This window comes from Lolium rigidum, chromosome 4 (genome assembly GCF_022539505.1).
Source record: "Lolium rigidum isolate FL_2022 chromosome 4, APGP_CSIRO_Lrig_0.1, whole genome shotgun sequence".
NCBI classification, from domain to species: Eukaryota; Viridiplantae; Streptophyta; class Magnoliopsida; order Poales; family Poaceae; genus Lolium; species Lolium rigidum.
In genome coordinates this window covers 194,760,486-194,773,616 of record NC_061511.1, presented here as the reverse complement: position 1 = coordinate 194,773,616, position 13,131 = coordinate 194,760,486, and the positions used below count along the sequence as shown (strand labels likewise).

Sequence of the window (13,131 nt, the reverse complement as noted above, 5' to 3'; positions counted from 1 at the left end):
ACAACCACTCCATCAATTAGTGCATCTCCAGCGGGCCGACGCATGTCGGACGTCCGAAATGTCCGTTTGCGTCGGTCCGCGGATGCGATCTGGCCCAAGGCGACCGTATGCGTCTTGGGTACCTCCAGCGGTGTCGACGTATTTTTTTACCGGGGACAGCGTCAAGCTCGCTAATGGCGTTTTACGTCCCGTCGAGGACTGCCGCCGGCGATTAACTGTTCCCGCGCGACGACGATTGTTCCCGCGCTTGCCCAATACATTGGCAAGTTTCGCCGGCGTTTCGCGCGCGGGGGAAACGCCTTGCGCGCCAACGCCGTTTCCCGCCCCGCCGTGGCTATATATGGTGGACACCGGCGGGGGCGACGGGCACACCTCAAGCTACCATCCATCCATGGCCGACCACATGAATTAGGAGCACGTTGTTCACATGTGCCGCCAGCTCCACCCGGAGGAGGAGGAGGAGGACGAGGTAGCCGCCGCCGGCGTTGAGGCCCAGCAGCTGGACCTGGAGGTGGCGGCGGCGGAGGTGGAGGCGGCAGAGCGCGCGGAAGGGTGCCTCGCGGCGACCAGGGCGGAGATCGCCAACGCCATGGCCGAGCTCGTCGACGCCAGGGCCGAGCTCGCGGAGGCGCGGGCGGCCATCGCGGCCCCTCCGGCCGACGCCGTCATCCACGACATCGCGGACGACGACGTCCTCGTGCCCATGCGCTTCGACTGCGCCGACGACCAGCGGATTCTGCTCGCGTCCTTCGAGTCCCCGGGCCGGGACGCCCGGCGGCCGTCGGGCTTGGGTGGCGGAGGAGGAAGCCCACGGCTATGCGATGGCCATGGCTCGGGGGTTGATGTGCTCCGACCCGGACTCGCTCCGGCGGTAGGGGCCCTTCTCCCGCGCGGGTCAAGCGAGAGAACCGCGGAGCCGGAGGCCTCCATCGCCGCCGAGGACAAAGCGGTGGCGGCGGCGTGGGGACGGACGGGCCGCTGTCGTCGCCGACATGGCGGCGATCCAGGCGGCGGTCCAGGCGAACGAGGACGCGGCGGCGGTCCAGGCGGCGGCGGAGGAGGAGAAGGCCCGGGCGGCGGCGGCGGTCCAGGCGGCAGCGGAGGAGGAGGAGGCCCAGGCGGCGGCCCTATGGGACAGCAGCCTGGCCGAGGCCCTCGAACGGCACAGGCGGCAGGACGAGAGGTCCGTTCGCCGGCGTGTGCGGCTCCGCGCGAAGCGCTCCCGCTTCGACGACGGCGCCGGCCCTTCCGACGGCCAGTAGTAGGGAGCGCGACTAACCTTCTCTCTAAAGATGGTCCTTTTGGCCAATCAATAGTAATGAAAAAATCTTTTGCTTACCTAGTCACTGCCGACCGGGCCCGGATGTACCCAACGCGGACAGATTCCGCGACCGCCGAGCGTCGTGGAGACGCAAACCTGACGCATATTTGGGCCAGGTTTGCGTCTCCGCGGATGGCCCGATCACTTTGCGTCGCCCCGCTGGAGCAGACCCTAGACGCATTTCCGATCACGGCGGACAAAAACGATCGCTTAGCGACAGTTTGCGTCGCGCTCGCTGGAGATGCCCTTACCAGGAAAGAAACAAAAGATGGTGTGTACGCTTGTGTGGTGAACCTAAACGTAAGAACAAAATTGCTTTGAGAGAGTTCGTCTTCACACCAGACGTGATGAACTCTTTCGCTAATGTGGCGGTGTTTGTGTTTTCTTGGGGCTGCGAAACCTGTTGCACCTTCCAAATGATGTAGAGTTTTTTTTTTGCGAATAGGACACTAGCATTATAAGAAACATAGAACCGTACAAAGCAGCTCAAGAAAAACGAAAATTACAATGAGATCCTTGAGAAATCATTCATCTTCAACCTCCAGACCGTGTCGACGGCACGTTGCCGCTGCCGCTCCTCCCTGAGTCGACCTAATGTTGTTGGTTGCGGACGGGAAGTCGCCGAACGAGTCGAAAATACCACATCCGTTCCGGAGACGAAGAAGTAGGATGAACTGCCGATGAAGCTCCTTGACGATCCGAAGATCCCACAGCCAGACGAAATCCTCGAAGATCACACCACGCCCACAAGCTTCTCAAGGTCGCCGTCGAGATGGGGTTGAAGCTGGAAAAACATTATTGCATGAGGCGTCGCCACCACCACCTGAGCGCCGCTCCTACAAACAAAAAACCCTACAGATGGGGAACGAAGCACCCAAAACTGGGTAACGGTGCCCACCCGCCGACGAGGGCCACGATCCGCTGCACCTCCATGGCCCGAAGGCCATAGAGGCGGCCAGGTCGAAGGTGGCCGTCGATGGGAGGCAGAGGAATCCTAATCGCTCCTCACGAGCGAAGGGGTACGTCACGAGTGAAGCCTGATATAGAGCTTGTTTGATTTTCTGGGATCAATTTCCGTCTCACTGCGCCTCCCGTGAGATGGAACGTCCTCGTGTTTCATACGGGTTCTAGGCTAGAAAAACCTTGTTATTTTTCTCGCGAAGCCATTTCCTGCACCGGAGAGGGAAGTCATGCTCCTTTGTTTGGTTGCCTGCTTGCATCCCAGTTTGGACGCACCAAAACACAATTCAGCTATTTGATTGCACACATATCATAGTTTCATAGTCTTACCATAATTCAAATTGGGTGGAATACCATGCTGTAGCATGTTACATCCGATCATACACTATTCAGAAGAACAAGATCTTCACAATCACGACGATCAAGAAGACGATAATGTAATATTTGGCCCTTCTCTCACATACCTCCGTGCTCCTTTGATAATTCAAAGCTGGGCTATTTGAGCCTTTTGTTTAAAAAGTTCTATAGGACCAAAAAAATTAGGAGTGCAAAAAAGAATCCTCTCTCCCACGCGTTCACACCTAGGCCGCAGTTTCACCGCTGTGCCGCCTACGGTCACTCCTCGCACCACCTATTGCCCGGATGTGCATAATCGGACTGAAAAAACCTAACTGTAAACAAAATTATGATTTTTTTCAGTTTTCAGTTAGGTTACATTTAGCAAAAAAAAGCTAACCATTAAAACTTCAGTTATTTCAGTTAAAAACCGAATTAAAACAGTTAACCATACACATAATTGCATGTCCCGCCCAGGCCAACTATGCATATATGACTAACTATTACAGTATATAGAACGCCAAGTGGATTGTTTAAATCAAAATCGTTCGATCACACTGGTTTGGACGTGTATATAGTAAGAGCATGTCTAACAGGCCCCGTATTTCGCTGCCCCGTATAAGTCTCTTATTTCGCCCCGTATCGAAAAACTGCTCCATTTCGAGCCATTCCGTCTAGCAGACCCCGTATTTCGCCCAGTATTTTCAAAAATAAAAACCCGGGAAGTTCATCTTCATTGATCATACTAGGGATCATACATACATATTGATCATACTACGGATCATACTACATCTAACCTACGTCTACTCGTCAAGGATGACGTAGGGGATGAAGGCGATCCTCGCCGCCTCCTCTGCGCCTCCCCGCGCTCGCGGTGCCTCGAACTCTCGGACGGCGGCGATGGCCGCCGCCTGCTCGTCTACCTCGCGCAGAGCTTTCTCGGCGGCCTCCCGCCTCGGATTCGGCCACCGCACGGCGGTGAGGCCGCCTCCTCTTCCGCCGCCGCGTCTTCGCCTCGCCGCCTCCGCTTCCTCCGGCGCGGTCGCTGCGGATGGTGGCCACTCCATGCCGCTAACGCCGCGCGGTCGCGCCGCCACTGCTGCGCGCGCCATTTCTCGAACGCCTCGCCGCTCACTCGGCTTGAGCGGCGGGTCTGCATGCACCGCCGCCACCCGCGGCGTACTCCCGGAGCGTCTCCGGCACGTACGGCGCGCCGGCGTGCTTGCGGGCCGCGCGGCGGCTCCGGCGGCGGACGGCTTGCACTCCGGCCGCCACGCATCCTCTACGGTGTCCGGCGAGCGGGATCGCTTCGATCCGCTCGCCGGCGAGCGCGTAGTGCGGCGGCGGGAGTCCATCCCGGCTTGGGGGTGGAATGCGGCGCGGAGGAGCGGCTAGTTGCTCGCGGAGCGGGAGGAGGAGAGCGGCGGCGCACGGCGAGCTAGGGTTGCGAGTGAGGGTTAACCCCTCACTCGCACTGCGCCCGCTATATGTACGGGCGACGGGGCCGATTTCCTGGGCCCGTATTCCGCCGAAACGGGGCGGCCCGAATACGGGGCCTGCTAGACGGCCCAAACCGCGCCTGCCCCGTATGTCGCCGGAATTTTACGGGGTGGGCGGGTTATACGGGGCCTGTTAGACATGCTCTAAGTAATTTAACGTCCAGGTTACTAGTTTGAAACTAGCTTTTCTGCTTCTTTTCTCTTTTTGCCGAAAGTGAACCACTTTTCTGTTTTTGTCTATTGCAACATATTCAGTTCAGTCATACCATATGCAAAACAGAAAATATTTGGCTATACAAGTTACATGTTATTACAAAATTCCCCCGTGTCAAGTTTGGTTAATTTAGTTATTACCGAAACCTAACCCAAGTTGAATGGTTACTACCCAAATCGAACTGTATTTTCGTATAAAACCGTATGTACCGAAGTATTAAAACTATATTTACTAACAAACAGTATAAACCGAATCAAACTAACCAAATTAACTGAACGCGCAGCCTGTCCTATTACCTCCACCGCAGATTCGTGCAGATTCCATACCAGCCGGGCACCGGGTGCTGACACTCGATCCACCACCGGGATCCCCTGCCTAGTCCTCCACTGATGCGGTCACGCCGTGCGCGGCTGCCTCCCAAACACGCGCTGCCGCTGCCGCGTACTCTCGCCCCGCCCGGCTCAGCGGGGAGCATCCTATGCCGTGCCGTGTCCACGATACCTCGCTCGCCGGAGCAGTCGCACGTGGCGGTGACACGATCACCGCACGGACGCCGACGCTAAAATAACCCCGCAGCGTGGGCGACTGAGCGATTCCGTCGTCCCCCCACCCCCACGTCCATGTGCGTCTGCGTGTCCCCTGCTCCCGGTGTACGGACGGTCGGGACCCGGGTTTTTTTTTCTTTTAGAATCCCCGGGCACGTAGGAGGTAGAGTAGGTAGCGCGCGCGCGAGGGGTTGCGTTTGTTTGCTTGCCATGGACCTCCATCGTCGGTCGCTCGGTTCACGCACGTGTCGGCTCAACGACGACATGCTTTCTCTCGTCGTCTACGTTCTATGGGCTCGTTTTCTCCGACCTCAAGACACTAGTTCCTCTAGATCTACATGTAAACCAAAGAAGTAGAAAGGGAATATTCGGTCACAGAAGAATGAACAAACTAGCAATGCCAACTAGTGAGAGATGGATGAAAAAGATCCGAGCAAAATCCACTTATGGACACATCATACACTCTAGAGTTTCCTATTAGTTAAGTGGCTTAAATTTCCCGCACACACTGTCATCTTCCCATGATTTTATTCATTTGTATGGAATTCGATCCACGAAAATATCTTTGGCTAAAAGCAACATAATTTGATGCTAAAATGAAGTTTTGTATTAGCATTGACGAGTTTCTAATTATATATGTTTGAGATCTGTAGCAATAAAATTTGAGTTTAATATTAGAATGTGATTAATTGTGTTAGATGCAAAATAGATGAAGTTGTAGTTAAGGGTGTATGATAACTTTTCACAAATTAAAACTATCTAATACTCTAAGGAAGTCAAAATGTCTAGTATAATTCACCCAAGAGAGTGCAAAACAAGATCTAACCTCGCGTTCGGTAGTAGTGCATTCGCCCTCAAGAAAACATATGCCCACATCCCTCACTAGTCGCCTCGCTAGCTTTTTTCTCTGACACTAGTTGAAACAAATGAAGAACATTGGATATGAAGTGGTCTACAATGTGGTCGTCGACTGTGAAAGGGTGCACAGATGAAGAGATAGAGAGATCTCACGATAAATAATATGACATAGAGTGAAAGGGTGTCAGGAGTCAATACGCAAGGGAAAATGAGTGTAAAAAGTTGGGCTAACCGTCCTAATTGGATGACACATTAGGGCACAAAACTATTTAAAATAGTTTTTGGATGCTCTTTGTAGCACTAAACTTTGAGTTTAATATTAGGAAGCGATTAGTGTTGTTAGATACAAAATAGATGAAATTATAGTTAAGGTTGTATGGTATTTTTTTTCACAAATTAAAAATGTCTAATATTCTAAGGAAGTCAAAATGTCTAGTATAAATCACCCAAGAGAGTGCAAAACAAGATCTAACCTCGCGTTCGGTAGTTGTGCATTTTCCCTCACGAAGCATATCCACTCACCCCTTGTTGCATCGCTATCTTTTTTCTCTGACACTAGTTGAAACAGATGAAGAACATTTGATATGAGGTGGTCTACAATGTGGTAGTCGACTATGAAAGGGGCACAGACGAAGAGATAGACAGATGTTAGGAGAAATAATATGACAGACAGTGAAAGGGTGCCAGGAGACAATACGCAAGGGGAAAAGAGTGTAGAAACTTAACCGGCCTAATTGGGCAACACATTACTGCAGAAACCTATTTAAAATAGTTTTTGGATGCTCTCTAGCACAAATCAGGGGTGACATGCAATAACACAATATTGTCTTTCCATTGATGAACACCTCTATCAATGAACTTTGAAGGTAAAATAATATGTTTAATTGTATTTTTCTGTGTTTTATCAGTAAATATACAATCGCAAACATAGGAAATCCTTTGTGCATACAAATCTAATAACGACAATATATTTGTCACATGAATCCATATATAAATATTGGATTAATTCCCGATTAAAACTTGAAGTTAGTGATCAAAACAAGCATTATACATCCGAACTGAGAAAGCAGCTAGTAGTGTCATATAGCATCACAACATTGGAGAAGTCGTCTTAATACTAAATGACACAATGTGGCTTCCTTCACATCACTAACAATTCACAAGCTAGACCCTTGGTTTTTAATTTCTCCTTTTCTTCCCTGAAAACTTGGCCCTTTTGGTTAACTAAGCTAACTTTATCGAAGAACGACACTTTTTGAAACACAGGAGGAGCCTTATGCATTAACCTTTATTTCATCTGGTGATCATCTTGGATTACAATGTTGGCTTACCCGTAGCTTTTCTTCCATCATTTTTTTTTTGTCTTGAATAGTAGGTAGCTACAATGAAACAAGAAGGTTGCCACAAACAATGTTGTTATCAATCGTCAAAATCACCATCCAAAGAAACGCAATGCACTCACCTAATGAGACCCCGCATTCTTTCATGGACATGTGTGGCACCGACCCGCGAGATATACTCTCAAAATCAAATGTTATAAATATTGATCAAATATATTGAAAATATCATCCAAATCTACAATAACAGATATGCATAATATAAAAAATATACTTCATGATAGTTCTAAAAATATTCATTGTGAGATGTTGATATTTTTCTATATAGTAATCTAGTTTATAAAGTTTAACTTTAACCAAGACAGCTCATTTTGCATTTCAAAAACAAAAGACTGCTCATTTTGCCATAAAGGGGTATTAGACATCAACCCATTGGGACACGACCGCATGTTGCTAATATGTGGTTTTCCAACATAATTGAGTGGCCCGTGTTTCATATGATAGTATTCCGAGGACCGCGGAGGATCTGTATTTGTTGTTTATTTTGATGGCGGGAACTAGAATTATTGATCCTCGATATGTTCAAGGCGAAGCGGGAGGATTTGTTTCCAAGAGAGACAAAATGTTGGGCTCCATCATAACTTGTAATTTATTTCATCCATAAAAAATATTTAAATTTATCTAAATTTAGATGTATCTATGCACTTCGAATTTTGTGGGAGAGAGACTGTTTGGCAGGCGAGCGGGGACGGCCTATCAAAATTTCAATGTCCATGGTGGAGCAAAGTTATCCTGTCATGGCCAGTCCGAAATTGTTAGCACAAATTGACGAACAGGCAGTGCACGCTCCAGCGCGGCGAGTCAAATGAATCGGCTCGCGCGGATCGTCCCATCCATTCACAAAATTTGGATTACGGATGCGTCAGGCTGGACATCGCGCGCGTTCTCCTATGTCCTCCCGGACCCTCCACTAGTGCCCAGCGTGTCTTTCGCTTGGCCACTCTGGGCCCTCCCAAAATGACCATAACCCACCGAGTGGGTCACATGGCTGGAAGCACTGGTCTAGCAGGCCGAACATCGGTCCACTGTTTTCCACGACCTAACCTAAACGAACAAAATCGAACCATTTAATCGTGGTTTTGGGTCGCCCCTTATACCGCCAAACTGATCTTAGCTCTTCTCTTCAAAGGCGACACGAACATGGAAAATGAAACAAGAAACTAAACGTGCACGGCTACTTCTAGTCAGCCCCTGCCGCGGCAATCTAGGGAGCTAGATCTATGGCGACACTGATGGAAGCTATAGTAATGCTACTTGCTAGTACGACTTCAGAGCTCTAGCTCGGTGGTCGCACACTCCCATGCGCCTATGCTCCACCAGTTTTCATGCATTTGTAGTTTTGTTCGTGTGAGTTGTCCTTTTTTCCTTTATTTGTGTGAGCCACAAACTCCAAACTGTCACCGACTGATTACTACCCAGAAGATGTTTGAGGAGTGATGATGCCGGCCATGTGCCGCGATAGCTATGGACCAGTTTCCATCAGACCGCATGCGACACCCTGATAGCTTGTTACTTGCAGTAACAAATCTGTGACCCGCCATGTTCCCGCACCGCGTATCATGCCGAAGGTCAAATCTGTCCTGCAGACATAATGCATACTCTAGCAGTATATATATATATGCTTCATTTATCTGGCAAAATTAGACTTTGGTACAATGACAAAAGTCAAGAAAAAGTTATACGCCAGATAATCGTCTGAGATACGAGATGTTGGGAACCTTCCAGCTAGGAATTTAGAATCTAAACTAGGGGTTCTAAACTAGGAGTTTTGTTGGGCAAGGTATCGACGCAAGTTGCTATTCCGGTTATTGCGATTAAAGATTTGGAGATAGATCGTGCAGTTGCTTTTCTGAAGCGAAATGCTGATTAAACAAGTAATGAGGAAGGCCGTCCTTATGCTTATCTGTTCCTGAAATTAGTGAAGTTTGTGGCGACTTAGTCGAGGAGAAAAGAGGGCTTCTGGGACCAGACTGATCAACCAGTAAATGTTGTCGAAATCACACAACTCTGTCGAAAGGAAGTCGTAGTCCCCTCACAATTAACAAATCAGAGAAAATACTAGATAAAATAAAAATATGGCATAAATCAATCATGTAGAGGATACATGCAAGTATATGCATGTGAAGTTTGAAGCTGGAATACAAAAGTACGTTACTTGTGAGAAGAAGACAAAATATCCAAGTAACAACATAAGGACTAGACCTTCGGAAATACATCGGTGCCATCCCATTAGTTTATCCAAGATGAAGTAAACAAAAGGGTATAAAATGAATGAAACAAGAAGTTGTCTATGGAAATATCCAAGATCTGATTGGTCACACAAGTCGAGAGGCTAAATTTAATTGATGTGAACTTTAAAAATCCAGTAGGTTCTTTATTACACAGCATGGTGAGGCACTCCATCGTGCAACATGTGCACACAACAATATATACATTATTTATCCAACATGTTCATAGTCTCTGTCTGAGATTTAGGGCATCGACAACATAAATTTATTGGGTCATGAAAGACTTCTAGACCTCAAGGTTTCGCTAGAATACCGGTTCCTAGTTCTCATAAAAATTGTACTCCGGAGCTGGTGCCACGGTTTTTTCTATGTTAAAAGCAGCAATGATGAGTATTTTGAATGTACTCACAAGAAATCAACAAAAATAACAAGAAATAGCTATCTATATTGCATGGCATAAGTACGGAAATATAAGTGTGAGTCCAAAATTAACGGTTGAACTTAACTTGCATCTTACCTCTGTAGAGTAGATACCAAATGGTCAAAAAAAAGAGTATTCTCGTCTCGCCAATAACACAACCACAACTTGTGTTCTCAAGATCTACCCACATGGGCTCTCGCAATAAATCTAATTCAGTAAGTTTTAGTTATTTCTCCATACTCGACACGACTAAACGTAAAGTGTAACTGGATCCAAACTTTTCCTTTTTCATATGGACAAGGCTAGATTAGATTGACAAACTCAAGCCGCAAAAATATCATCCATCAAAGCTATCTACACTTAGCCGACACTCCAGGAGCAACTCTAAATCCTCTTACATAAGCAAGAAAAAGTTACATACAATTCCCGCTACCAAGAAAATCCTCCTAGCCACCGACTTATCCTACAGACCTAGTCTTCCGACGAAGTGAATCCGACACACTTTTAAATCAGGAAAGTGACTACTAGCCCCAGAACCTTCGCAAGACCTAGCCCCGGCCGCATGAAGAAGTAACCAACTATACTTGTGAAAAGAGTGGCATCAAATAAGGCTTGAGTAGGTTATAATCCGCAAGTGCATGGTAATTTTAGCACCTATCAATGTCGTAGTATTGGGTATCGAACCACAGAAATAAGAAGGTAAAGCAATTTATTCTCTCAAACTAGAGTGTCACAATTCGAGTTATCTATGCACTAAACAATTTACACATGCAAAGAGTGATGGTATGTTAGAAAAGTAATGATTGTGAGGATCTCACAAATGTCCCAATCCTCTATAGAGCAAGAGGACAAGACAAATGTTTTACTCTTAAGTTAGCAATGTACCTAGGTTCATGATTCACCCAATCTTCCTCTCTCAACATTGGTGGTGATCATAGATAATAAAATACACACATTGTCATGCTTTGAATTGTAACTTCTGTATGGGTAACATGTCCTAAAAATGAGGTTGAGAAGAGAAATACCAAAAGGTTGAAGTTGGAGACTCAATCTTGGCAATTGATCTAAAACCCTTTGATCGAAGGGCTCTTGTGCACCTCTAGAACCTTCCTAGGAACTCCTCCATGTCCACAAAAGTCTATAGGGTTGTGGCTTGGCTGAATCCATCATGTATGACAAGAGTTTGGGTCAAACACGTTACCAACTTTCGGAATCCCGAAACTGCTTGTGGACCCTTTAGCAAAAATGTTTTTTCGGATCATACGTACTCCATTTTGGACGTATTTTATATCAAAATAATCAGTAGGACATGCCCCTTTGTTTTATCCTCTAACACCATAGAGAATTTTTACATTTGTGCGATCGTCACAACCATTTACTTTGTTACTTTAAAACTTGAAAACAAACCATCACTCTTTGCATGTTTAAATTGTTTAGTGCATAGATGACTAGAACTATGACACCCTAGTTTCAAGGAATAAATTGCATTACCTTGTTGCTCCCGCGGTTCGATATCCCATACTTCCACATTGAGAGCTGTAAATCGATCCCCTACACGTGAGGGTTATCAACATCATCATCATGCAACCACCACGATCGTGCCAAACTCGAGAAGTCTGTGGGGTCTCCACCTCGATTAAGACAGGCTCGAGGAGAAGCCCTGCCTCTACCTGCACCGCGAGAGCTTTGCCCATTAGCAACCACTGACGATAGCGAGGAGGTTGCTCGGACGACTTCATTGTCACACTGGTTTCTAGCTTGCTGACACTTGTGTTTATTCATTTTTTAAAGAAATCTAGTATTCTCATCCACTAGATAGATTTAAGTTGCCATCAACTCTGTAAACATGGAAAATACTACAATCTAACCTCAGAGACAATAAAGAATATTAAGTTCCCAATTGACCAAAAATTAAGTTAATGTAATTATATATATTTTCACAAATAAATCTACAATAATTTACTCATTATTTGCAACAAATGATGAAGCACTTAAATATTTCATATCAATGTATTATATTTGGATTGTATGTTCTAACATATATAAATATTTTTCTTAAATCAAGATATGTACATCTAATATGCAACATAATAAGCACATTATTACTTATATGTTATTATCAACTATAGGAATATGATATCTTCAGATATCTATCTATCTAGTGTGGCACCGAATCTATATTATGGCATTGTCAACATTAGTACTATTAGATAATTATGTTCGCCATTTGTTGTGAAAATACATGGCTAGCTATGGTAACAAAGTACCACCATATTTTGACCATCAAACATGACACATTTCTTTCCGGTCCTTGCCATCACTACGCATGATGAATTCTAAACCTTTAAAGGTAGATCAACCCCACTAATAACCTCACTGTTGGTATATGAAAAGTCATCAATCTATTGTACAATTGTATGATAATTATGACATTTGTACTTTCTACTACGTGGTGTGACAAAATACGTCTATAATTTTCTTTATTATTGTGAACTCAATGAAGGAACACATGACTCAGAAAGACACAAACTGGTTGACGCAAAATCTATCGCCACGATACAATCACATATTGATTGTGTAGCATGACATAAAACATGTCTTCACCAACTTTGTAGGCTATGGTGACACGAAATCATCACATCAACTGGCATTACACAATTTATTGCACCACCAACTGCACAAAAAACATGTTACCAATAGTAACTTGATGTCCATATATGCCAAGTCTCAACTCATTGAACATGCCCCAGATAGTCAACATGTATATTTCACGCTCCAGACAACAACACTAGCAATAGTTGAGAAAAGATGATTTTACATCCACTAAAACAAAACAACACATGTTAAAAAGTTTGCTGCAAGATGCGTGATATATAAAAAACTGTGATGCGCAAGGATTTAACTTTAGAGTACAAATACACATCTCTAACTATCGTAAAACTTTTGACTTATGACCGTCACATGTATGTGGAGTATCTATTTTGACATGAACTTGATGCAAACATGAAAAAAAAACTGAACATGCATGTTTATAACACCTGATTTTTTCTAGCACCAACTAAACAATGAATTTTAAGTCTCCAATTGACTCAAAACTTGAATGGTAATATCATATTGATTTCTTTCCATGAATAAAGATACAATATGACTAGATCATTGCTAGCAAAAAAATAGCACATAAATATTTGTTTTAAACATATTATATATGGACTATTCATTCTAAAATAATGATAGTTTTCCTAAATCGAGTGATATATGATTACTTATATAATAGGCAATGCGACAAAGTGCATCATTAATTATATGTTATGATCAACTGTAGGAATATGATACCTTTATACATAACTATATA

The 13,131-nt window shown here is 45.5% G+C and overlaps 1 protein-coding gene across 1 annotated transcript in view; it reads right to left on the bottom strand.

The window, feature by feature from the left end:
- LOC124647990 (B3 domain-containing protein Os05g0481400-like) overlaps positions 1–13,131 on the bottom strand; it is a 17,121-nt gene that overhangs the window by 2,573 nt on the left and 1,417 nt on the right. The window lies entirely within an intron of this gene.